The 23,812-nt window shown below is 38.7% G+C and overlaps 1 long non-coding RNA gene across 1 annotated transcript in view; it reads right to left on the minus strand.

Annotated features, from left to right (window-relative positions):
- Window positions 1-23,106, minus strand: part of LOC127482434 (uncharacterized) — a 115,960-nt gene extending 92,854 nt beyond the window's left edge. Inside the window, exons 1-2 of the long non-coding RNA XR_007908606.1 lie at window positions 23,054-23,106; window positions 6,195-6,301 (exon numbers count right to left, since the gene is read on the minus strand). This is a non-coding gene — a long non-coding RNA (uncharacterized LOC127482434). The remainder of the gene's footprint in view (window positions 1-6,194; window positions 6,302-23,053) is intronic.
- Window positions 23,107-23,812: the final 706 nt, after the last annotated feature.

Raw genomic sequence — 23,812 nt, forward strand, 5'->3', positions numbered from 1 at the left:
CTTCATAAGAAATATTTTATGCACCCAGTCTCCTCATGTGAGACAGACTTTCCTCTAGCTTTCAGTGGACACCAAGTAAGAATATTAACCAGCTGACACAATTAATCTTTTAATATGAGCCCTGGCCTTTTTCTGCAGAGAGATATTCAATGCACCCAACCGTGCTCTCTGCAGCTTACAGATATTAGTAACAGTTGGATCATCACAAGGTATCTTTGGATGGGTTTATAAAAACAGACTGCATAAACATTCACAAGCTGTTTAAGCAGCAACAAAAGTTCTTCAAAATAAGTTTTAAACAAGCAGATTCTTCTACTTACATACTTAAAAAAATAATTCATCCTCTGGATCTCATCTTAGTTCAAGAAATTTTTCTTTTTTTTTTTCTTTTTTTTTTTACCTGGGAATTCATTTTGCATTTTTCTGCCTTACTCCCAATGTCACTGCCTCTTATGGGTTTGTTTTTGTAAGAAACTTCCAGTCCAAGGAAGTAACAAAGTCCTAGTGATAAAAAAGTAAATAACTTGAACACTTTATTATTTAAGGTAATGAATAAATTTTATATTCTGATAATGTATTTAAAAAAACCACGAGAAAAGTATCCTGCAGGGTACCCAAAATGTCATATCAAATTAAACTGAAATGCAAAAACTATCTTTCTGCTTTCTAAATGCAGAATGATTCCATGCTGAAAGGAAAAAAGCTGACACAAGAGACCTATGTCACCAACAGATAGAAGGAACAGCCAATTAAAGACTTACAGATTAATCAAGATTGGGAAATGTAATTTGGATGATGGAGTATCTTTGGGCTTCTCATGAAAAGGAACACAAGGAACAGATGGACAAGCAGTGTCAGATTAACCTCTACATGTGATTGGATCACTGGATATTCCTGCACCTTTCAATACTGTTCCATCACATGGGGCCCGAGGGAGGCACCTTCCAAAGAATTCCTATTAGAGAGTGAACTAATTAACTGAGCAGAAAGACATTCAGAAACTTCTGTCAGTCTAACTCAATGACTAAATCTGGCAATATGGCTTCTAATGGTTTTGAAAAATAGTTAGGGAAGATTTTTGATTAGTGTAGATTAAGCAGAGATTTTCAGACTTCAAACGCTTTCTAATAGTTTAACAACCACTTCAAATCTTCAACCAAGCATTATTTGATAACAGATGTTGGTCTTCTGTGTTTCTAAATCCAAAGGCAAGGGAGAATACCTTCCAAAGCAAACCAAAAATGTACTTCAATAAAAAAGAAAAAGTGTTTCCTATTCACAGGAGCTGATTACACTGACTAAAAAAGATAAAATAAAAAAAAAAATCGAGAAATTACTTCCCTTAAAATGCAAATAGTAGCAGAGAGACAAATAAAAACCCAGCAGAATTGCTTTTTGGATGCAGAGAATGGAAAAAGAATAAAAAGAAAGCTGCTTTTCAATAGCACAGAAATAATAGTATTACAGCTACCCAGTCAACAGAGGCAGAAAATGGGTGACTAGAGGAGAGTGACAGAACTGGCTTTTAGTGACACAGTGATAAAAAGGAGATAAAAAGGCAGCAGAAAACACTGATGCAAACAAGTATTTGTAAACACCAGATAAAGAGCAGCTGAAGGCAGTAACTCAGGCTATAACATGGCTGATGGAGCAGCCTTGCAACACTCTAATCACCTCCAGTCCCAGGACTCCTGCTTTTGTGAGGAGCAAATAACTCATTGTTTTGATAGAGCAGTACATTTCATGCATAGTTTTGAAGTGCTGAAATAAGATGCATCCCTCAGGAAAGCAGACAGCTTCCAAGTAATTGAGAAATGGACACTGGAAGAGGAATTACAGTGCAGTTTGGATAGCACAGTTCCCATATGGAGACATTCCTGCAGAGCAGGATGTCCTTGTTACAAGTCCTCTTGGTACCCAGGAGCAGCATCACTTCTACCATTTGACTCTGCCTGGTCATTTCTCATCATCCCACCTCACCTGCACAGCAAGGGGGGATGTAACATAACCAAAGAGCAACCAGGTACAGGCTGTAGGAAGGGATGTATAGACTGTATAGAAATCTCCCACTGCCATTTACAGATGCACAGAAGCTTTGTTAGAGGACTGTCATAAGGTATTTTATACACCTTCTGGTATTATATAAGATATCTAACATAAGATTATATATCTTAACTTGCTTCCTCTCTAAATACCAGGCAAGTCTCAAACAGGTTTTACACATAACCAGGCTCCCACCCACATACTTTGCCAAATAAGCCCCTCAGAACCCACCTAAAGGGCACATAGATCTGGCTAATAAGAGCATGGCCAAAGCACAGAGGGAAATGTCACTCCAATACTATTAAAAACTGTCTCTGAGCATTTGCCTTCCTTGTGTGTAAGTGATCCTGAAGTACAGAGAAATATGTGATTGGACCTTAGGCCAGTAATATATCAAACAGCAATGAAGGCTCAGAATGCAGATGGATGACAAATGTGTGTGAAACAAATTAGACACAATAAAATAATTGAACATTAGTCTTTGTATAATTAATTTGTTACTAACTGACACTGATTGTACCTTTCCTTTTGGGTTTCTGTGAAGCTATTCTTGATCACACAGTTTCTAATTTGCCTGCAGCCTTGTGAGGAAGCAGCATGTGCAATAACACAGGGCAGTACTTCCCAAGGCTCCCTGCTGTTACATTCTAAATGATTTCTCTCTGCACAGACTCATCCCTGTTTTCTGTACATCTGTATTAGGAGCAGAACCTTTACACTTGCTAAAGGCTTTGGAAATCTGCATCCTGTAAACAGCAGATCAAAGTTCACATCAGGAAAGAATCTGAATTCAAAGCTTTGAGAAGGCATTCCAGACTTTGCTATACATAAAAATCTCTCTGCATATCCCATTAACAATAACAAAAAATACAAGTTTCCTCTTGAGCCTTCAGCTCTAAGTTTGTCCCAGATTCTGACAAACAGCATGTAATTTAAGATAGAACGAGAACAGAACAGGAAGAATCAGATTTCTAAACCTCTCTGGAGGGTGTCAGATCTGCACACATGTTGATAGGACTGTTCCCTTTACTTTGGTGATTATACTGCAAACTGTTTGTAACTCTTTCCTAGAGAGTAAAAAATGCACCTCAATGGAGCTTCACCCACTGAGTGCCTTCAAGTTCTTTATGCAGAAACTTTCTGTTTCCACTGACCTGACTGATTGGGAGTTTTTTTGGGTTTTTTGAAGATATATATGACAGTAATATATTTTGGTCTGCTTCTAACAAAAGTGCACCAAACATTAAAGATGGCACAAGATGAAGCAGCTGCTAGAGCTCAGTGATATTTTGCTCACCCCAAAACTCTTTATAAATTGAGAATTATTCTCACCCTTATGAAGTCAGCCTTTTGCTCTCCTAGCTGTAATTAATAATAAGAGAACTCAAGCAAAACACAATTAGGTGATACTACATAAATTTTGGGGACTCCTGAACCTTTTATTTCATATGAATTTTGATTCTTGACTGTACTTATTGAAACTGAGGGAAAAAACCCAACCCATAGGAGTGTGTGCACAAATTTTAAGCCTTATTAAGCATCAATCACTTATTAGAAGTCCTAAAACATAGCAGCAGAATTTCCTCATCTTGACTCATTTGGACTGACAAAGACTTGGACATGGTGTCTACTGTTGTTCAACGAGGAAGAAAATATTGTTTCATAGTGTGCTGTGTGTGATTAAGTGTTCTTTGTTACCTTGTGTATTTTTCTGCAAGATTCTTACCAATTCAGTGTGGTAGCAAATCTCCTGCAGAAACTGCAAATGAAAAGGTATCTGTAACCTAGGAAGCTTTTCCCCACTGGTACTTGTTAGGCTCTGACTGAAGAAAAGTCATTTGAGACAACCCACAAAACCCCTCAAATTCAAAAGCCAAAACTGAAAACTTAGCAGATATAAAGTCTTAACCTGCTGAGCCTCACACTGCATGTTTTAAGGTACAAGTGCTCTTCCGTGGGGGGAGGTCAGAAACCTTCCCCAGCTCTTTTTGGAAAATATCTAATTCAATTTTTTTCATTGGTTATCCTCCATTCAATCCGAGTAATAATTTTTACTGGTTCAGTTGAATTTACATTTTCCACAGACTCTGGAGAAGTGAAGATTTGAATATTGCTGTGGCCACAAATCATTTGGCCTTACTCACAGTTTAGCTGTGACTTGGTTTATTTGTGAAGGACTTACTAGGATGAGAAGTACACAGGGAATATTTCCATACCCACTGGAGTTGAGTTCTGCCACAACATTTAAATCTTTGGCACATTCTTCAAGTATATATACAAGTCTTATTAAATTTACATACTTAGTCAAGCATTTAGAGGCACAACTCAAAATCACCAGAGATTAAATACTAGATTATTTAATCTGGTATCTGTAAAACCTGCAGTTTCCTCTTGATATCTAATCATCACAGCTTGCAAGAGACATGGAGCAAAAGAAGTCCCATGTCACTTGTTTCAGTAGCAAGCTACTTCAGCATTGCTGCACACGTTTTTTCATCCTGTTTTAGAACATGCAGGTAGACCACAGCAATGTGCTTTCCCTCCTGGTTTCTTATTGATCTAATCCATGTGGTATTGTTCCTAAAGGCATTCTCTTGACTGAGGCCACATCTTTTTGTACAGCAATGTTAAGAGAGTATCTAGAACAAAACACTAAAGGGACTTGAAGTAGGAGGCTGAAATCACAGAAAAAGTTTTAGCAAGTTTGACAGAGGAAAAAAACCTCTTTTTTGTCTGACATCTGCTATAACTGGGGCAAAAAATCCCAAACACAAGCTATGAAGTACTGGTTCCTTTTGAAGTCATAACACAGCTGAATACAAGACTACTATTCTTCTCCAACTGCACCTGAGTATCTGGGGGGGGTTCTCCTCACTGAGGAGTGCAGGTGGCCCCCACCTTTGTAATGCCAACATTAGTTTTCAGATCTTTTGCCCCTATAGATACTTGCAAAGTTTACAACTATGCTAAAATTTCACCTGTTATTAGCCAGCAAATGCTGAAATGTTAATTGCTTATAAAAGACATTAACCTAAAAGAATCAAATTCCAACATTCATTCTCATCACCTGGGCTTCACAGGTGGTTGTTAAAAAAACCCAATCAAATTTTATCACAAGAACAGCACTGAAAAGAAGGAACTATGATCACAGAGTTGCTAAAAGTGCTTGAATATTTTCAGAGGCATAGGCCTGAGTCACTTAAGCATTTAATTCCTACTGATCTTCAACTCAGGCACCTTTATACCTTCGTGCATCCGAGACTTGCATTCTTAAGGCCTTTCAATCACAGTGGAAAAAATGTACCCTATCACTTGCTAATAAGTTCACTCTAGGTTGTATTTATGTCAGCTTTCATATGGGCAATGCTAGCAAAGAGAACAGCAATCATTTTCATGTAGCTTGGGGCTTGAAACAAGCTCTCACTTATACAGGAGTAAATTCAGGGTAATTCCATTTACTTCATTTGATTGGATCTGGCCTCTTGCCTCTGACACTGCCTGTGGTAGCAAAAATCTGTACTGTAACATTTTTTTCCCATCCAAAATAAGATTGAATTTTAAGAAGAACGCTTACTAAGAGGAATGTCAAGGTATTGCACCACTTACAGAGATTGTAGCCTCTCTGTATGGATATCTGAGCACAAACAACCCAGATTATTTTTTGTAAAAATGAGGGGGCAAAGTCATGCACAGACATAGCACTTGTTACAAAATACACACACAATTACTTTCCAATCCCTGCCACCCACAAAAAATAAAATGGAAGTCTAAACACACAAGTTATGGAACCACATAAGCTATATTGGCAAGGGCAGAAAGATCCATGCTAAAGATTAATACTGTAGGAGTTAAGAGAAAAAGGTAAGTCTGATACCTAAACATCTTTTCTGGCACGGCAAATTATTTTCACTTGTTTTGTTTGCTCTGGCACAACTATTCCTGGCAGTCCCCTGCCAGGCAGGAGCAGGTGTCCAGCTGCTGCTGTGCCAGGTAGCACATCCCTGAAAAGGGGAGCCGATTCAAGCACTTGCAGAACACCTTCTATCATCCTCACAGCAGAGATTCAAGTCTGGCATATCTTTGTATCATCACTCTTGAAAATTTTGGGGTTTCTATTTAAATATACAAATATTCCATAATAACTTACTTACAGTTCCCTGTGATCATTATTCTTTCCACTGAAAATTATGGCAGCTGGAATCCTCTGCACCGCAGCACACACTGTGTACACCAGGAAAGAAACCAAAGTGTGTCATCACTGTTGATAGAAGGATAAATATAGTTAAAGTCAGATTAATATCTCCAAGATTACTCATTTCTACTTCAAAAGAGAAGCAAAGATCATGTGCAAAATGACAGCTACCCATCTGGGACTGGAAAAGTCACCATATGGATGTCTTTTGCTAATTATAGATAAATTTTTGATCCAAGGGATTCAAAAGTAGGGATCTGTCAGTTCAAAAATATACTTCCTCTCCTCCCTCATTCAGGCAATGCTTTGGTGCTGGCTAATCAATTAAGCAGAGCAGTGGATCATACAGACTTCCTTCACCTTTAAGAAGGCAGTTTTCTACTACTTCATACAATATGCAGTCACATTTGTAGCTCAATTAAGCAAATTTGTTACAATAATTCCTTTTTCTTTTTTCTTTCCAGATCAGAGGAACCTTTATAGTCTTTTAGCCCAATAGCCCACCTATTTAGAGGCAATGAGATTGCATTATATTACTGCTTCACATATGGTATCTCTACTCGGACTACAGCATATAATCCTGAAAAGCATTCTAAGTGGATTAAAAGAGGTTTCAATAACATAATTATCACCCAAGGTAAGTTCTTCCAAGAGCAACTAATTTACATACATTATTAAGTACATATTTCTAACTCTGTGCAAGGTGGTTCCTGTTAGACTATAATTTTTTTTTCTTGTATTTTGTCTGCTGAATTGACTGATTAATTCTCTATCAAATTAGTGAACTGGTTGAATGTATTTATAGACCAATCACATTGTTCTTCAGCCTTTGCTTTGATACACTACTAGAGTGAGCTTCTTGTCCTTGGGAGGTGTTTTCTGTATTTTAAGTCAGGAAAAAAAGAGCTCCTCTAAAGCCTCCAGCTTTTGGCCTCCTACTACAACAGCAAACAGTGCTGATACTCCAATAGCAATTATATCCCTGCCAAATGCAGAGGCTGCATAGTCTTTTCATGCCTGCTTAGCATTTTATAGCATTTATACATGGGTTGCATTAGCCTTTTTGTCACTACAGTGGCAATTCACTTCACCATGTAAAGGTAGCCAATGTGAGGAAAACTGCATCCCTAATAACTGGAGAGAAACAGGCTTTTCCATAAGACCACTGAGAGCATTCATATTATGCTCACAGTACATTGTACTAAGTACATTGGATGTCACCCCTCCCTCCCAGACATGTTAGGGGTGGGGAAGAGCTAAAGAAGTACAATTTGAGTTCAGACCAACAGCTGTGTTCTTCACTCCTCTTCAGAGGAGTTTTAGACACATCACAGCATCTTCAGCTGTACTTTACCCACACAAACCCAGTCTGAGTTCATGCCAGAGACCTTTTTTCTCACTTTTCTTTTTCTTTCCCACTAGAGCCTCACATTCAGTTCATAAATAAATCAAGCACAGAACTAGTCCCTTTATCTGCCCTAGACACATCTAATTCCTGAAGATCCCCAACATCCACCTTTGACATCTACCCATTAGCGAGACAGAATGAAGAGGCAGATGGAAATGGTAATGGCACCTGATCCATTTAGTTTGCCACTTAAAATGCAGAAATTTTGCTTCCCAGAGTCCCCAGTTTTGTCAAGATGCTGCCTGCAGGATCAGGACAGTGCTTTCAGTACCTGATGAATAAGGGTATATATTCCAGTTTCTCCTTTTACCTTCCCTCACAGTCCAAGGGGGAAAAAAGTGTAAAGAGATAAACACAAAAAAATCAATTCCTTTACTTAGATGACTTTCAGTACAGGTGGCAGTGATCTAGCACAATGACTGTCTATTGAGTCACCCAATTCTCAACTTGAGCATTAGTTAAGTAATTCTTTATCCTGGATATGTCTCTTATCCCATCAAGGAACTAGCTTAACACAGCATTTTTTCCTCTAACTCTAATGCTACACCATTTAACTGCATTTAACTGTCTTCATCACTGGAGCCTTATTTACAATCACATTGTAATGAACAGCTTGGTAGCTTATACTTTATCCATACCATGAAAACTTCAACCAGGCAGAAAAGCCTCTTGCTAGCTGCAGTCACTCCCAAAGGAACTCTGTCCCTTCCCACAGCCACCATCTGCAAAACCCTCTCACACCACTGCAGTTCCCATTAGCTCCAAGTTTTCCTCCTCTTATCATGGAGTTTCCCACCCTTGCTTTCAAAAAGTAAAATTACAGCACACAAAGGATTTAACCCTTCAGCTAAACTAAAGATCCTACAGTTTCCTACAGAAAATTCTGGAAGTTGGTCAGCCTTCCAAAGGATCATCTAAAATTCAGCTTTAAACTCAATCTAACAACTATCCCATGGATAAGAACTGTAATTCTCCTCAGCAAAACAAAGGTAAGACAAGGCACTAAAATTCCAGGCTGATGTTCTGAGCTATTTGCTTTTAAACTCAAACTAAACGTGCACCTGCCCCAGTCACTCTCCTCACGCTGCCTCGACAGCCATCTGAGGTCACAAACACCTCCTGTGGTCACACTGACACCTAAAGAAGGGCTTTTCCCTCTCCTTGGAGAGGGAAAACATCAAGCAGTCCTTGGAAAACATCAAGCAGTCCTTCCACTACAGCTCTCTGTTTCCCCAAGCCTCAGTTGTGACTCTCCAGCAGCACCCCAGTCCTCTTAAGTGTTTTTAAAGTCACTCACCAACAAAAGCAGCTGCACCCCCTCACACTGTGCACGACCAGGCACTGCAGTCCAGCAGCAGGAGAGCCCCTCACAGAGGCTCAATACTGTCTTTTAAAACTTTCCTGAGACAGGTTCCTTCTTTTTCTGGGCCGACCTGCCCCACACCCTCAGACCACCTCACCTCCCTGCCGCCTCACCCCAACTGCCTCACCTCAACTGCCCACAGGTGCCCCCTCACAGAACAGCCCCTCCTTCCCCACCTGCTCCTCATCAGCATCACCATCATCCCCCTCAGCTGCAGCTGCTACAGGGCTTTTTTAACACTCAGATTAAATCGAGGCCTCGCTATTTGTACAAAAAGCTTCACTTTAAGGGAAAAAAAAAAAAAGAAAAAAAGAAAGGGAGTGGATTTAGGAATTTTAACAGTTGAACTTTCCGAGCTTCTAAATACATAGTTCTGAATTGGGTTTGGAAACCTTTGTGAAAGGCACAGGGAGTCACAGGCCTCACGACAATATCCTTAACTTTTATGATCAAAGAACAGCCTAAAGGCAGCATGAACAGAAACATTCAGAATAACCTCCTGAAAAACTTACCTTTTGTGAGAGTCTATAGTTTATATGCTACTGAAAGGCAACATCTGCTTCCACTTGAAGTTTGCAAGGCCAAACTTGAAAGAATTTAAAGGCTTGCTTTGGTTTTAAAAAACCTGTGGTTGCAGTCTGTGCCCTATTGTGCTCAGGAGAGCACTGATCTGGAAAAAGGGAGCCAAAATCAAGTTCCTTGCTTATCTGAAGCAGTAATAGTAAAAACTCTCTTTTGTCACATTTCTGAAGAGCAAACTATTTTCACAACTCATCGAGGCCTTTCTTTGCCCTTCCATCAAAGACATATCACTCTAGAGAGGGGAGCAGCTGATTTATGGGGCTGCAGAACAGCAGAACTCGGCCCTGACGATGCTGACTGTGTTCAGGTGAGAGGGGATGGGAAGGCAGAAACTGCTTCAAACACAGCTGAAACTTGTTTCCCTCATTCTGGGTTTTTGCTCTACAAGGCTGGATTTTTGACGACCATACAGCAGGATCATGCTTCAAAGAAATTACTGCCAAAATGAACAAGCATTTTAGTAAAATATATAATACTTTTTGACAACTAATACATACTATGAGCCAATTTGTGGGATGCTAATGTCCCATGTACGTGTTTCCCAGAGATGTCAATGTGTTACAACAGAAATCAGGTTTAATTCTTTGCTGCTTTCACAGGCTTAGTTTGCTTAGGATGGCTTCTTTTGCTTTTACCTGAAGGACTGTTAGGACTAAGGAACAAATTTCACATGGAGTACCTACTAAAGATAAAACTTCTCCTAATTCCCCAATGCTGTCCTCTGTCTTAAGAGGAAAGTCAGGGGAAGAAAGGAGGAAATCCCTTAGCAGAATGAACAGAAAGAAACCTAATGTGTCTGCTGATAAAAACATTGGTATTGATGGAGTTAAGGGATTGGCACAATCAAGTTGTTTATCTGCTGACAATACGAAGCACAATGTGAATAATGACAATTCCAAAGAAAAGAAGATATATTTGAAAATGAACAACAGCTTATGCTTCCTTAAAATTAGCTTCAGGCCTTTCATTAGTATCCCACGATAATACTAAGCATGAAAGAAAAGAAGAAAGTTTCTATATTTTAAATTTCCTTTAGAAGTGAGTCCAAGACTACATGGGTATGCAGTGAGCACTGCTTGGGAGAAAACATATCTGAGGTTCTGTTCAACCAGAGCTGCTAGTAATGCAGCCACTTAAATGCATTAACTAGAAAGTCTGGTGTTTTAAATGTAGATCTTCCCTATGTAGGGAACAAGTAATGTGAATTTAGGTCCTTTTGATACAACACTAATTTTCTAAATATATGGCTATATATTTAGGAGAACCAAATGTAAGGTAATGATCTGTCTGTCTATTTAGAGGGTTTAACAAACAGATACTTCAGAACAAATGAAGGTGTGTGGTGGGGGGCTGTTTGTGTGTTATAAGCCCACAAAATTTTAATCAAAGGCAAATCTTGCTTTCTGATGTACTGACCCAAATTAAAGCACTTAACATATAATCTATCAGCATGATATTATACTACACAGTTAATGCTATTATACATACCTACATCTAAGGCAAACAATGTTTGCAACCAACTACAAACTGAAAACAAAACCTGAACAGAATGTTTGAGTATCAACCCAGATATAATATTACATTATCTGAAAATGCTTTAATGAAACCATTCATGACTCATGGCATATTTCTTTGTCTTAGCACAGACCAACAGCTATCAAAGAAGTTAAAATACATAACTCTCACAACAAACTTGAATTGATCATGGTGCTCTACATTCAACTTACCACTCAAATCTCCTGTGGATATCTTAAAAGGAAGTTATTTCTTACACCATGCATTGTGCCATATGTTTTGTACTAAGTACCACTTCCAACCTGTATTATAACAACGATTTTGCTAATAGGTTATTCTGATGACTTATATATTTTTTTAATTCAGAATTAAATAACATAAGTAAAAGGGAGAGCCTTGCTTCCATAGAAGTTTGTTTCTCTGCTAATTATAAATAAGATTTAGGTAAGTTTTACAAGATGAAAGGCTTTTTCTTTTCCTCAGTAGGACATTTCTTCTCTAGGCAATATGTTAGTACTAAGTAAAAGGATTCTTATGTGACATCATAAATGTCCAATGTGCTTTGCAGACCTGTAAAGTCACCAAATGGAAAGTAATGCCCCTGTCTAACAGCACTGGCTGAATGACAGGAATTACCTGCAGGCATTCTGATTGTTTGCACAGCAAAGGAAAAACAACAAGTCAGAGCAGGCTGGCAGCTCAGCAGGCTCTTTGGCACTCTGTGGGGACTGGGCAGGCACTGATCAAGGGAATGAAGGTGGCCTAAGACTGCCCTTGTGTGTCAACACAAGTGGAGCTGTCGACGAGGTGACCAAGGTTCCAGTGTGGCACTGCCTTGGAAATGCTGTCAGTGCAGTCGCCACAGGAAATACGAGCCGTCGGGAGGCGTGAGGTGCTTGTAGGAGGGCTCTGGTAAATGAAGGCTCTCATTAATCTCTTACAGATGAACAATGTCTTTGTTACAACCTCACACAGGTGTCTGAGGAACCAATCTGTCTCATGTTAGCCAGAGCACAAGAAATCAGCACTGAAATCAGAGAAGCTGCCAGAGATGCACTCCCCCTCTTCTCTGTGGAGCACGTCTGGATGTTCTCTGGCATAGTTAGAGGAGAGGAGGAAACTTCACAGAGGGAACCTGTCTGTCCCATACAGTAACCTAGCTTTTTATAGTTCAACTAAACATTCAGCTCAGCTTCTAAAAAACATATGCTAGTCTCAGTGAGTACTGATTAGGCTTTAAGAACTATGAGAGCTTTAATCACGTATTTTGCGTGCGCAAATGTATTATTGTGGCAATTAATAAGAGTTTCAAGCTATGGCTGAGTACAGCAACTTCTCTGATGACTAGATGTCTTTGCTACAGTGTACATGACATTACAATAGGACAGATTTTGAAAAAATTACTTGTGCTTCTTAGTATTATACCATGGAACAAAGAAATATTGGCCCCAAGGGTGCCAGGAGTAGACTGTCTCGGTTTTCTTTGTTGTTGTTTCCTGTCATTGTTATTGTTTTACATAAATGGAAATGCAACTGCATCAACAAATCAAGATTATGAAATCTTTAGAAATAATCACGCTTAAATATTTATTGATACTTTAAATTTAAACAATTAAGACTTTAAAAATATTTGTGATGTGCATACACGAATCTGCCCAGAGGGGTATGAAGCAGAACCAAGGTAATCCAAACAAACTGCACTGTTTGATCTGCTATCCTGTCCAGCTTATACAACTGGAACACAATGCTAGGAGGTGTCATGCATTTACACCTGGGAAGTTTAGATCATTTGATTGCTGCTGTTTTCTGGCTAATTGTTGGAACTGATATGTGCTCATGTAATCAGGACACATAATCTTGTGCAGCAGCCACTCCAGACTGTGGAGCAGTTTTTAGCCTCAGTTGGCACTATTATGCTGCGAGTTGTTACTACACAGTAACACAGTCTGACTTAGAAAAAAAAGTGATGTCTGACCTGGCATCCATGTCCCTGGTGTGTGTGGATTATGCTACTAAGAGCTGCTGGCCTTGCCCCTTTGTTTACATACATAGCCCAAGTGTGGATTTCTACAGGAAGCTCAGAGACAGCTCAGCACAGATTTGCAGATTCCTGGAGCCAAAGCCATGGTTCAGAAGACAGGTTGTTTTGGCCCTTTATTCAAAATGCACTTCCAAGCCCTTAGTTTCACTGAGGGTAGTGAAAAGTTAAGGCTGCCACTCAAATACTGATGCCTTGTTAAACAGACTGTATAAAATTACTCACTGTTTTGACATCTATGCAATGTTTAACGTCAGAGGGTTAAACCCCAATTCCATTTTTGAACAATAATTTTAATAAAGCTTTATTCATTGGCATGTGATGTTTCCATGATGGTCTCAGAAAGGGAAGTCAAGGGCTGCTATTAAAAATGTAAAACATGGTGACTGTGCTTTAACACACAATGTTTCAAGCTTCCCATGAAAATTTAATAATTTTTGATGTTTCAAAGAAACATCTGACTTAACAAGTGCTTGTGCCATTACTCACATGTATTTAAGTGTGTGACATTGTTGTCATCTCTTCTTCCGTTTCCACCCCCTAGAGAACATAACAGAGAGAACAGAAAAAGTCTCCAAAAATGTCTTCTACTCCCTACAGGCAGAGAACAAAACAAAATAAACACACACTTCAAGTCATGAAGTCATTCAAGAAGGTTGTGCTTCAAACCTCCTTCTGTCTCCCTCTACTGCAGTTGTTACACAACAGCCCAAGATCAGAACAGCAAATGGGAGATAGAGCCTGAGCCAGGACATACATGTTGCTTAACAAAGCTTGAGTTCAAAAGCAGGTAAACTCAGACCTAAATAACGTGTTAAAAAGTCTTGACACTCCAGAAAAGGATCAGGGAACCAAGAGGCAGGTAATGGGATTGTTCTGTACCTTCTGACAGCAGCCTTCCTCACAGGATATAAGGAATGAGCTTTTCTAGCAACTGGAAAGAAAGGAGGGGCACAGTACATTCTCTTTTTAAGGAAATTTCTTCTAGAAAAATAGTTTGACAGGTACATATAAGGTAAAATATTCTACACATTTCTATAGCCTGGGTAAGTATAGCCTATTAGTGCAGGTTGATATAACCTATGTGACAAGAGGCTTGAAACTGAGAAAAGATGAAAGAAGATTCAAGATGAAAGAGCTACAGTATATGATGTGCAATTTACACCATTATTCCTCTCCCCTCTGTCCCCCAGCTCTGAGAGATTAGGAGTGAAACACGACCTGCATGGAAGTATGAATATATTGAAAGAGCCATAGGCAGGAACCAGGGCAGCACTGAAATTGGACAAGTATTTGAAGGATACTTCAAAGAGTTTTACCCTGGAAAAGAAAATTTGATATTTTTTTAATCTGATTTTTTCCTCATATTGTGCATTTGCACTATAAGAAAGAACTATTTCACCTTCCTTCTGTGCACTCACTTTGTGAGGAACAAATGCAGCAAATTTGGGAGGATCACCTATTATATCTTGCTTTTTATTACTCAGTATAAAGTGAAATTCAAGATTTTGTCCCAATGTCTATTAGGAATCATTACTAGATGCTATTTTATTTTCCAGTTCTCTCAGAATTACTGATTCACTCCATTGGTCTGGATGGCTTTTTTATTCTTTACCTTTAATACAAGTCTGACTGGAAGCCCTCCTTTCCAAATGTATATTTGGAATGTATATTCACCAGATACAAACCCACAAAAGCAATATAATATTTTCCTCATTGTATTTAAATGGCATTTATCACATGAAACTGTGCAACCTTACAGTTTCAGTTATGGATCTTCAATAACAAATCTGACAAAACTCCTTTCGAATGCATATCTGCAACTTCCTTCCCTGTATTTACATGAGAGTCCAGCAGGTGAATAAAAGGTAAATTAATGGGAAAAAGATGAAAATACTTCTTTCCCTGGAAAATTATTGGAGCCTTCTGCTGCAATTCCCAGCACCCTGCCATGGAATGAACTAAAAAAATCAGCAACTATTTTACTGGCAAGGTCACCAACATATAACTGTTCAGGTTATACACTTACTGTGTTAATAGTACAGGCTGTGTTAAAGCAGCTGGAATACAGGCAGTGATCAAATGTCTGTTATTATCACTTATTAAACTCAGGCTACAGAACCTGAAAGTGCAGGAATAAGGCAGACAAAGAAGATTTGACCTCATGAGTTAGTGCCTTACATCCAGCTACAGAACAGATGGACATAAATCTTTAAAGTTCTACGGCTGTTTGCAAGGAGCTACCTCAAAAATAATGACAGAAACCCACTGTAACTACGTTATTGCTGTGCTCTTGTACCTCTGCACTGGTATGTGAGGAAACCAGGACTCAACTCCATTAAAGCTCCAATGTCTACAAGTACTTTTTCCTCCAGCCTATGTGCCACTGTCTGACATCTGGTGCTTATCCTCTGCACTCCTCTCTCCTCATGGTGCCTCAGATCTCCTGTCTCTGTCAGGAGCTCTTTCTTCCTCAAACATAGCCCTAGCAGTGTGTGTAGCTGTATAATACCCTCCTTGTTTCTAAATATTTTTACAGGTCTCCAGGATCTTGTCACTGAACAGCTTAGGCAGTCACAGAAACAGCAAAAGACAAAATCAGGGCCAACGTTTTGTGAACAGCTGTGCCCCTCTGTAGGAATCACTGAGGTAAGGCTTTTGAAAACACTAATTTGTCCTGAGGAACACATTTCTAAATATTTTTATTAGCTTGTTCTGATTTTTTTCCCCCTGCATGTTACAATATTTAAAGGACATTAAAACTTTTGTAACAGTTGGTGTCTCATATCAAGGCAAAAATAATATACTTTCATCTGTCTTGCTTTGTATGAAGCTTCTAAAGAGCCTTTATTATCTGCAAACAATAACTGACAACTCAAGTCAAAATTACTATGTGTGATTTTTTTCCCAAAGAGTAAACAGATTCCTTTCTTTTGTTTTGTCATTCTTTTTTAATTTTTAATCATGTTTCTCAGCCAGACTGGCTCCAGTATCTCAATGTCTGCCTTGTACTGGGGGTCAAAAAGGACCCAGTACTGCAGATGTTGAGTGAAAGTTATGCTTGCCTCAGTTTCTTGTTATCCAGCTATTTTTAGGATTAAGCCACGTAGATAACTTGCAGTTTTCTCTCAGTATCTGCCAGCCACAAGGAATTCTTCCCAGTTCTGTGGCTAGATAGTATTTCAGGGAAAGGCCTCCAACAAGATGAGTTGCATATCCCTTTGGAGTAACAGTAGCAGTAGTTTTCCACAACTATCTCAAAAATCAAATAAGAATCTTTTCCCCTTTGGGATGCATATAAAAATAATCCTAGTCCAAATCTATCAAAAATAGTACATTTAAAGCACTACATAATATTTAAAAAAATATAGTAAGGTAATGAAGGCAAATAACTCTCTCTCTGAAGGTGAGCTATGCTACCAATCCATCCTTAGGCTCTGTTTCTACCAGATGTTAAAGGGCCTGTCAGCAAAGCACCCGATTTATCTACACAAGGCATTCTGTCCCACTGGGGTGTTCCACATCTGAAGGTGTTTGTGAGGTCACCACACGTAACTTTGGTTCAGAGCAGAGGGGACAGCCCTTATTAGTATTCAGTTTATAAACTGTTCTTTGAGTACAGAGTGATTTTGAAGAAATGAGAGGAAAAAAAAAATTAGCAATGAATTCAAGCTTGATCAATTGAAAGCAAAGGTTGAAAAATTCCTTTACCGGTCTGTTCACATCTTTGTTCTCCAAAACAGCTCTCCAAGGAAAGGGTCTAATAAATAACTTTCAAGCACAGATTCAGGGTTCCTATACAGAATAGCTTAAATACTAGAAACAGAGGCAGAAATGTTGGTCACAGGGGGTCAAGTATATCCCTGTTCTAATTCTACTGGAATTATAATCTTGAATTAGTTCCACAGAATAAAAACTTGAACAGACATTTCAGTAATAATTCAGTGGAAGATTTTATGAAAGAATAGTTATTCAATAAACATCAAGTCCAAGTGGTAAAAACAAGGTTCAAGCAGCCATGAAGGATCTTTTGTGAAATAAATAAAACTCAGTTAAATCCCTGTTCAGAAGTATGTTCCCGTATTTAGCTTTGGGAAATGAAAATCAAACCTCTCTCATTAGCCTACTAAGTAGCTTTTCACACTTGCAAAATCTCAGGAGCCTTTGTACCATGGATCTGTCTGTACCTCTGGAAGTTAACGTGCAAAACAATTACATGAGCAGAGCCCGGATCGGCTAATCTGGTGTTTTGTAATGCCTTCAGCTTCAGGCACTAATTGTTCAGTGTTCTGTTCTCCAGAATATATTCACCAGCAATTCCCATGAGCCTGGAATTCCTCTAATTATGCCAATGATATCCATTCCTGCTCTCCTATCATCTATTTCTCTATTACTCCTACATGACCAGTCTTTGTTGAACCTGCCACCCTCTAGATCTAATCCAGCCCCTCCCCTGCCCTTCCCCAGGAGACTGAATCCAAATCACCATAATCTTCATTCCAGAAAACAATAAGTCTGATGGGGGGAGGGAAAAAAAAGCAGTTCCCTGCAACAGAATTGTAGGCTGCCAAAGTAGATGACAGAATGCACGTCTCCTGCTCCACAGGACACAGCTATAAGGGCAAGGTGACCCACTTACTCCAGGGCATATTTTCATATTTTCCCCAGTTGCTGGGGTTTCCATAGGTGCAATCCCAGCATCAACCATTTATGTAATCAAAACACAACCCTTCAACCCAAATAACGTTATCTTGTGGAACACTACCAGGGGAGTATCATCTGTCCTAAGGGTGAAACGCAGCAGGTGTGAAGTTCACAGGACAAACTCTGATTTATACACCTGACCTGGACCATGACTCTTGATCCAGGTGAATCTCTAGCACTGAGAAAAGGCATTAATGACCACCTGATAAAGCCAGAGCTTCCCTCTGCAGAAAGATGGGTTGATAATTCCATGATGCCCTTGCAATAGGCAAGTGTGACTCTGTAACTATAGCAAACTCTGACGACACAGTGCCTTCTAGAAAAGTACTGCTGATGTCTGGGCTGGTATATTTAAAAACAAGACTGACTGCAGGCTATTTATAAGTACTTCTGCTTGTGCACACTAAAACTGAAAGAGTTTAAACTAAGAAAATGCTCTGACTTCATATCATTTGGTTTTCCTTCAACAGAAAATTGACTAATCCCTCTGTAATTCCAGATAATTAGGCAGAGGGGGGGGGGGGAAGCAAAAACAGTGACATAAAAAGTAAACTAAAATAAAATTGAGGTTTTTTGAACTAGCTTTCTATCTTGGAGAGATTTTAAGATGAGCAAATCTGCTTTCTGATTAACAGATTCATTACATTATCCCTGGATCTCTTGCCTGGTTCTCATAAATATGAAAGTGGAAAAAGTGAAACTCGAGAATACATAAAATCTTTTAGTATGTTAGAAAGTGGAAAATGGTCTGGCAATACTTCCTTTTTGTCCTGACTTGAAGCTTTATTTATTGCTGATGCACTAAAGTGCCAGTTGTCTTAAAAATCCCTGTTTCACGGGGAGAAATAGAAGGACAAAACTTATTTTTCAGACAGTGAAAATAAAAGTCATGCACAAAAGAGTGATGACAAATGCACAAGATTTTCAGACCAGAACAAGAAGAATATCTGAGAAAAGAAAATGTATACATGAAGAGTGATAGTTAAAAGTTTTTCTGACAGGTGGAGCTTTCCTGAATTAAGATTGAACTTTCCTGAGCTAGTGTTATGATATGTAATTTCCCTGGGTTTTCTGTAGTTTTTCAGCTTTCTTGACCTTTATTTTGTAGGAAAGCTGTATGGCCTGAGGGGGGCTACAGAATATGCTGCTGTGCATAACAGTTTAATAATATGATAATACTGACTTCTTTTATTGTACCTGTGAAAAAAAATCCTGGATGTTTCAGAAGTTGTCACAAGCTGAGGGACACGATTTGAAGGCAGGGAGAAGGCAAAAGTATCACAAAAACAAGAGAATGTTTGGAAATCTCAGTGGAGTTGGAGCAGTAACTACAGATCAGCCACTCACTAAACTGTTTTCAGATTTTACTGCAATTTTTGATTGTTATACTTTAATTTTTATAGTGAATAGTTTGTGAATTAGACCATCAGTCTGACTAGTTTTAAAGGACAGTACTGCAGCCCAAGGCTGCTTACTAAATTGTGAATATCACTGATATAACTTCTAAGTCCTTAGCAGATTTAGAATATTATTGTTATCATTTGCAGTTTCTCAAGTGAAAACAGGAGGTGTTCTACAGACAGTCTGTTGATAGAGGCTGAATGATTCAAATCATATGAAGTTTCCATCTTAAAACATGCTCCTAAAATATTGGATGAGGTCTTAATCCCAGTGTTACCAGGCAACATGTTTACAAAATGCAATGTTATTTTCATTCTCTGTGAAGGCTGTGAATATCCTGAACTCTACTTTGTTTGTCTCATCCATTGTTTGCTCACTGTAATTACACTCTATATTTGTGCCTGCTACGGTTCAACAAAGTTTATTTCTGTCAGACTTTCCTTTAGCACAAAGTTGAGCCTGTGATGAAAATTAAAGTAGTTGAATAAACATCGATCTGGCAAGGGTGATAAATTAACCTACTGATCCCATTCAGGGCCAACACCAAGAGCTTAGAAAGAATCCCAGTTACCTCCCAGTTTTATAGAGGCAGAGCCCTCAGTCCCAAGGAGGGCAGAGCTCACCTGTCCTAGTTGATGTACACATACTGCATAAGGAGGAGCCTTAGGATTTTTCCCTTTTTTTCTTTTTTTAAATACTATTACAGATGTGGGATGAGGACAAGAAGAGGTTATTCCTTGTTCCCCCAAGAATGCCACACATTGGTGAAAATGCTAGAGACCGAATGTAGAAGATGCCCTCAACTTCAGAGCTGGGTAAATAATTCAGTTTGAATTTTACTTTTTTTTCCTGAAAAGACCAACCATGTGTATGTCAGCCAAACATCCAGTTTCCATTTGTCTCAAAATATTTCATAATTACAGTCAAGAGTTATACTCTTACCTGTGCTACTCCCCACCCCACAAATAAACTCAAAAATAAATAAGCATCAGGTTTTCCTCAGTTTCAGTCTATTGTATCAGTCACAAGCCTGGTCTTGGTGTCTTGTTCAATGAGCACTTGCATTTCTACTTTTACTCAGGCCTGGCACACCAGCATGCCCAATTTGGCTTATTTTTAAGAAAAATTTTCTCTTTAAATGTGATTTTAAAGGAAAAACAATCAACCCTGTTATGTATGGAGTGGTTCACAGCTTTTGTAGTTCTCCTTGAAAATGTATCAGACTGGAATAGTCCATGTAATATTCACTCTTTGTTCACATTGTTCCTTTCAAACATGTCACACAGATGAGAATAGTTTATTATTGATGCTGGCCCATTAAGAAGTCTGTTTTAAGCTTACCCTGGCAGTGGTATATTGAGGCCATGGAAAAAAAATGACAAGAGACCCATTTTCCTGTATTTGAGCTGCAGACAGGACCCATTTTCTAAGCAGCAGACAGCACACCATCAGAGCTCTGAGCTTTGCTGCCCATATCCCCAACCTCTAGGCAGCACATGGAAAAGGAAAAGGAGTGCCTAGTTAACACTGAAGGCCTCAGTGACTGGTCAAAAGAAGATTGAATGAACTGCAAATGCAATATAATTTTTAATCAGCTGGGGAGGTTAATCAAAGTAACTGATTTGTGCATCTGCTCCTGTCCATAGAAACTTCACAGTGTTCTATGCCCAAATTTCATTTTTATTGTGTACTTATCTTAATTTTTATTGAAGATGATGGAAGTATAGTAGATACAAGTTGACACATAATTTTTTCCCTTCTATTTTAGTCATGACTATGTATTTTAAACCCTTATGCAGAAAAATAGGACCTCCATTTACCAGTAAAGGGCATGAACCTCTGCCATTTAAAGAACCAAATTTGGAAATTCAAACAAACCGAAGTGGGATTCCACTCAGCTGCACTAAATCCAAACTTAATTTATTTTCACAAAAACTGCTGACAGTCTTTCCTTCTTTTTTTCTGTTCCTAGCGTTTTATGTCACCACACAATCTACATGCTTAAAAAAACAAACAAAATTTAAAAAAAAAATCGAACAGACTATTTTCAAAACACAGAAATCACAGAAAAAAATTACAGATGTCTCATCTGTTTTATGCCTGCCTGAAAATTAAAAACGTTGTTGCAATTATGATTTTATATTTTAACTATGAAACCAAAATTACTAGGCTTTAAAAAAACTAAAATGTCTGAGTTATTAGAGTCTGTGAACGGCCTGCTGTGCCCAGGCTGTGATGTTTCCTAATGTGTGTGTCTGTGTCAACATAATGACAGCACCACGCTTCAGATCTACTGGATACTAATTACAGATTTACCTGATCGACTGGAATGGCTCCCAAGGAGCTGCTGCACTCTATTTAGCAAGTAAGTGATTCTCCTTAAAGCTGCACAAGGGCTTGTAATGCTAAATAATCTCATCTGGATGGCATTTTGTGATATACTTTTGCTATACTCTTGTTAACAGAGAGTTTTGATGAGGTTTCAGCTCCTGCCCTGCAGAGAGGTGGCAGGGCCATGGCAGGTGCTCAGAGCTCCAGACACTGGGGTTCCCCTGAACCCAGGAGGCCAATTCACACAGGAGAGAGATTGCAGCCCTTGAAGGAGCTCCTCTCATGTCACATCTAATGTCCTTTCACACTGAGAAATGCAAGAATTCCCCATTTCATGCCCTATGAGAAGTAGAATATAGCCATTAAAATTATGAAGCAGATTATTTAACAAAAAAAAAAGAATTTATTCTTCAAGCAACACGCAAATAAACTGTGGATCTTTTGGCTGCAAGAAATTGTGAAGGTAAAAGGAAGAAAGGGTTCAAAACTGATGAGCACAGGGAATACAGGTAACAGACCTTTAGCATGGTCCAGATACAGCCTTATATATGAGTGATCTAAAGCTCTCATTTTTTGAAAGTGAGAGGATGGGTTGATGGAGTAATTGCTTTAAAGTTCCTGAGTGCTTTCTAGTCATTTCCCCCCCTTGAAGCAGCTCAGGCAGGTGCAGAGCCCACAGTGTGTGTGCCAACTGCCAGGGCAGAGCACAGACACTGGCACTGCCTCGCTGGGGGAAGGTGTTACTCCATGGGAGCTCAGGAGCAGGGTGGGAGCTGGAATCATTGCTTACACAAACCTGAAAAGCCTTAGAGAAGGACTGAAAAAGACAATTTTTAATGAACACTCTCTGAAGAGGTGATTAATTTGTCCATGACCTGCTACTAAAAATGTAATCTGCGAAGTGTAAAAAAGGTTTTACACTCAATATAATCCCTTGCCTAGAATGTAACAGTAATAATGCAAACACCTACAGTAAAGGCTTGTTAAATCAGTGTGGGATATATGATCCTGTTTCCAGTTTAAAGCACAGAAATTGTTTGGAGGCAGCATCCAGAATTAGACACCTTACACTTGGTACATCCTTTTTGTTTCAAAAGTGCAGCAGTTTAATCAATTGTTCCTATTCCTTTTGCAAAATCAACACTCACGGTTCTTATTATGAATCATCATTCTCCTTGTCTATCACTTAGAGCAAATATGTTTTGCTGTTCCTTGATTGTTCTTGTCTTTTAGGTTTACACTTCTGGATAACAAAAAGCACGTCAGTAACTACACTAAGTAGTTTGGTGATGTCTGAAATACCTACCCTGGGCAAAGAAAGGAAAATTACACCAAAACAAACAAAAATGTAATACAAAATATGCTACAGTTGATAAACATTGTGTTCAGATTTGTGGACAAATTCTTGTCATTTTCCTGGGCTGTTTAATATTTTGCTTTACAGATAAATCTGACATTTGCCTTTACATAACTTACATTGCATCCAACATGGTAGCAAAAGCCATTGTGATCTTCTTGATCTGGATCACATCATTGGATACTAGAAGAAAAAAATAAGAATAGCTGAAAAATTCTTAAAATGTGGAAGAATTTTCATAACTATACGCACTTCTAACTTTTTACAATGTAGGAGGTTTTCCTGATACATTACTCAGGAAATAAAAATAATTAAAATTTACAACTGGCTAATGGTCTATAACTCATCACCACAGAGCAGATTCAAAATGCTAAGTAGTATTTTATGCCTCCACATTGAGATTTATTCAACAGAACTAATGTGAAAATGAGGTAACATTCACCATCAGCAATCATAAGCCTGCTTGTTCATGTTCCACAGATACTTCTGGGATCTGGTTTTCACTTTTGTTTTAAAAATGGATAGTAAAATATGCAAAATAAACATACAACAGCAAAGTGAGTCCAGACAGCAGATCAGCTGAGACAATCTTTGAATGAAGAAAGTGAAGGCCAGAAATAGCCATTGCTGCTAGGAAAAATTCCCAGGAAGTATAGAATAAGTCTAACAGATCCAGTGGGAATTAAGATTTATCACATCATAATCACTTCCCCTGTGGCAAGAATGACAGTTCTCCATAGTAATTTTCTTAGAAGTATATATTTGTACCGCTTTGCTATCTGTTTTGTAGAGGGAATAGGTCTGTAGTTTGCTAAGCTTTCAAGGTTCAGATCTTCCTAATTTTCTCACAAATAATCACACCAAAAATAGCTCAAGAA

This window comes from Manacus candei, unplaced genomic scaffold (assembly GCF_025592945.1).
Source record: "Manacus candei isolate 608988 ecotype Guabito, Panama unplaced genomic scaffold, ASM2559294v1 h1tg000002l, whole genome shotgun sequence".
Classification (NCBI taxonomy): domain Eukaryota; kingdom Metazoa; phylum Chordata; class Aves; order Passeriformes; family Pipridae; genus Manacus; species Manacus candei.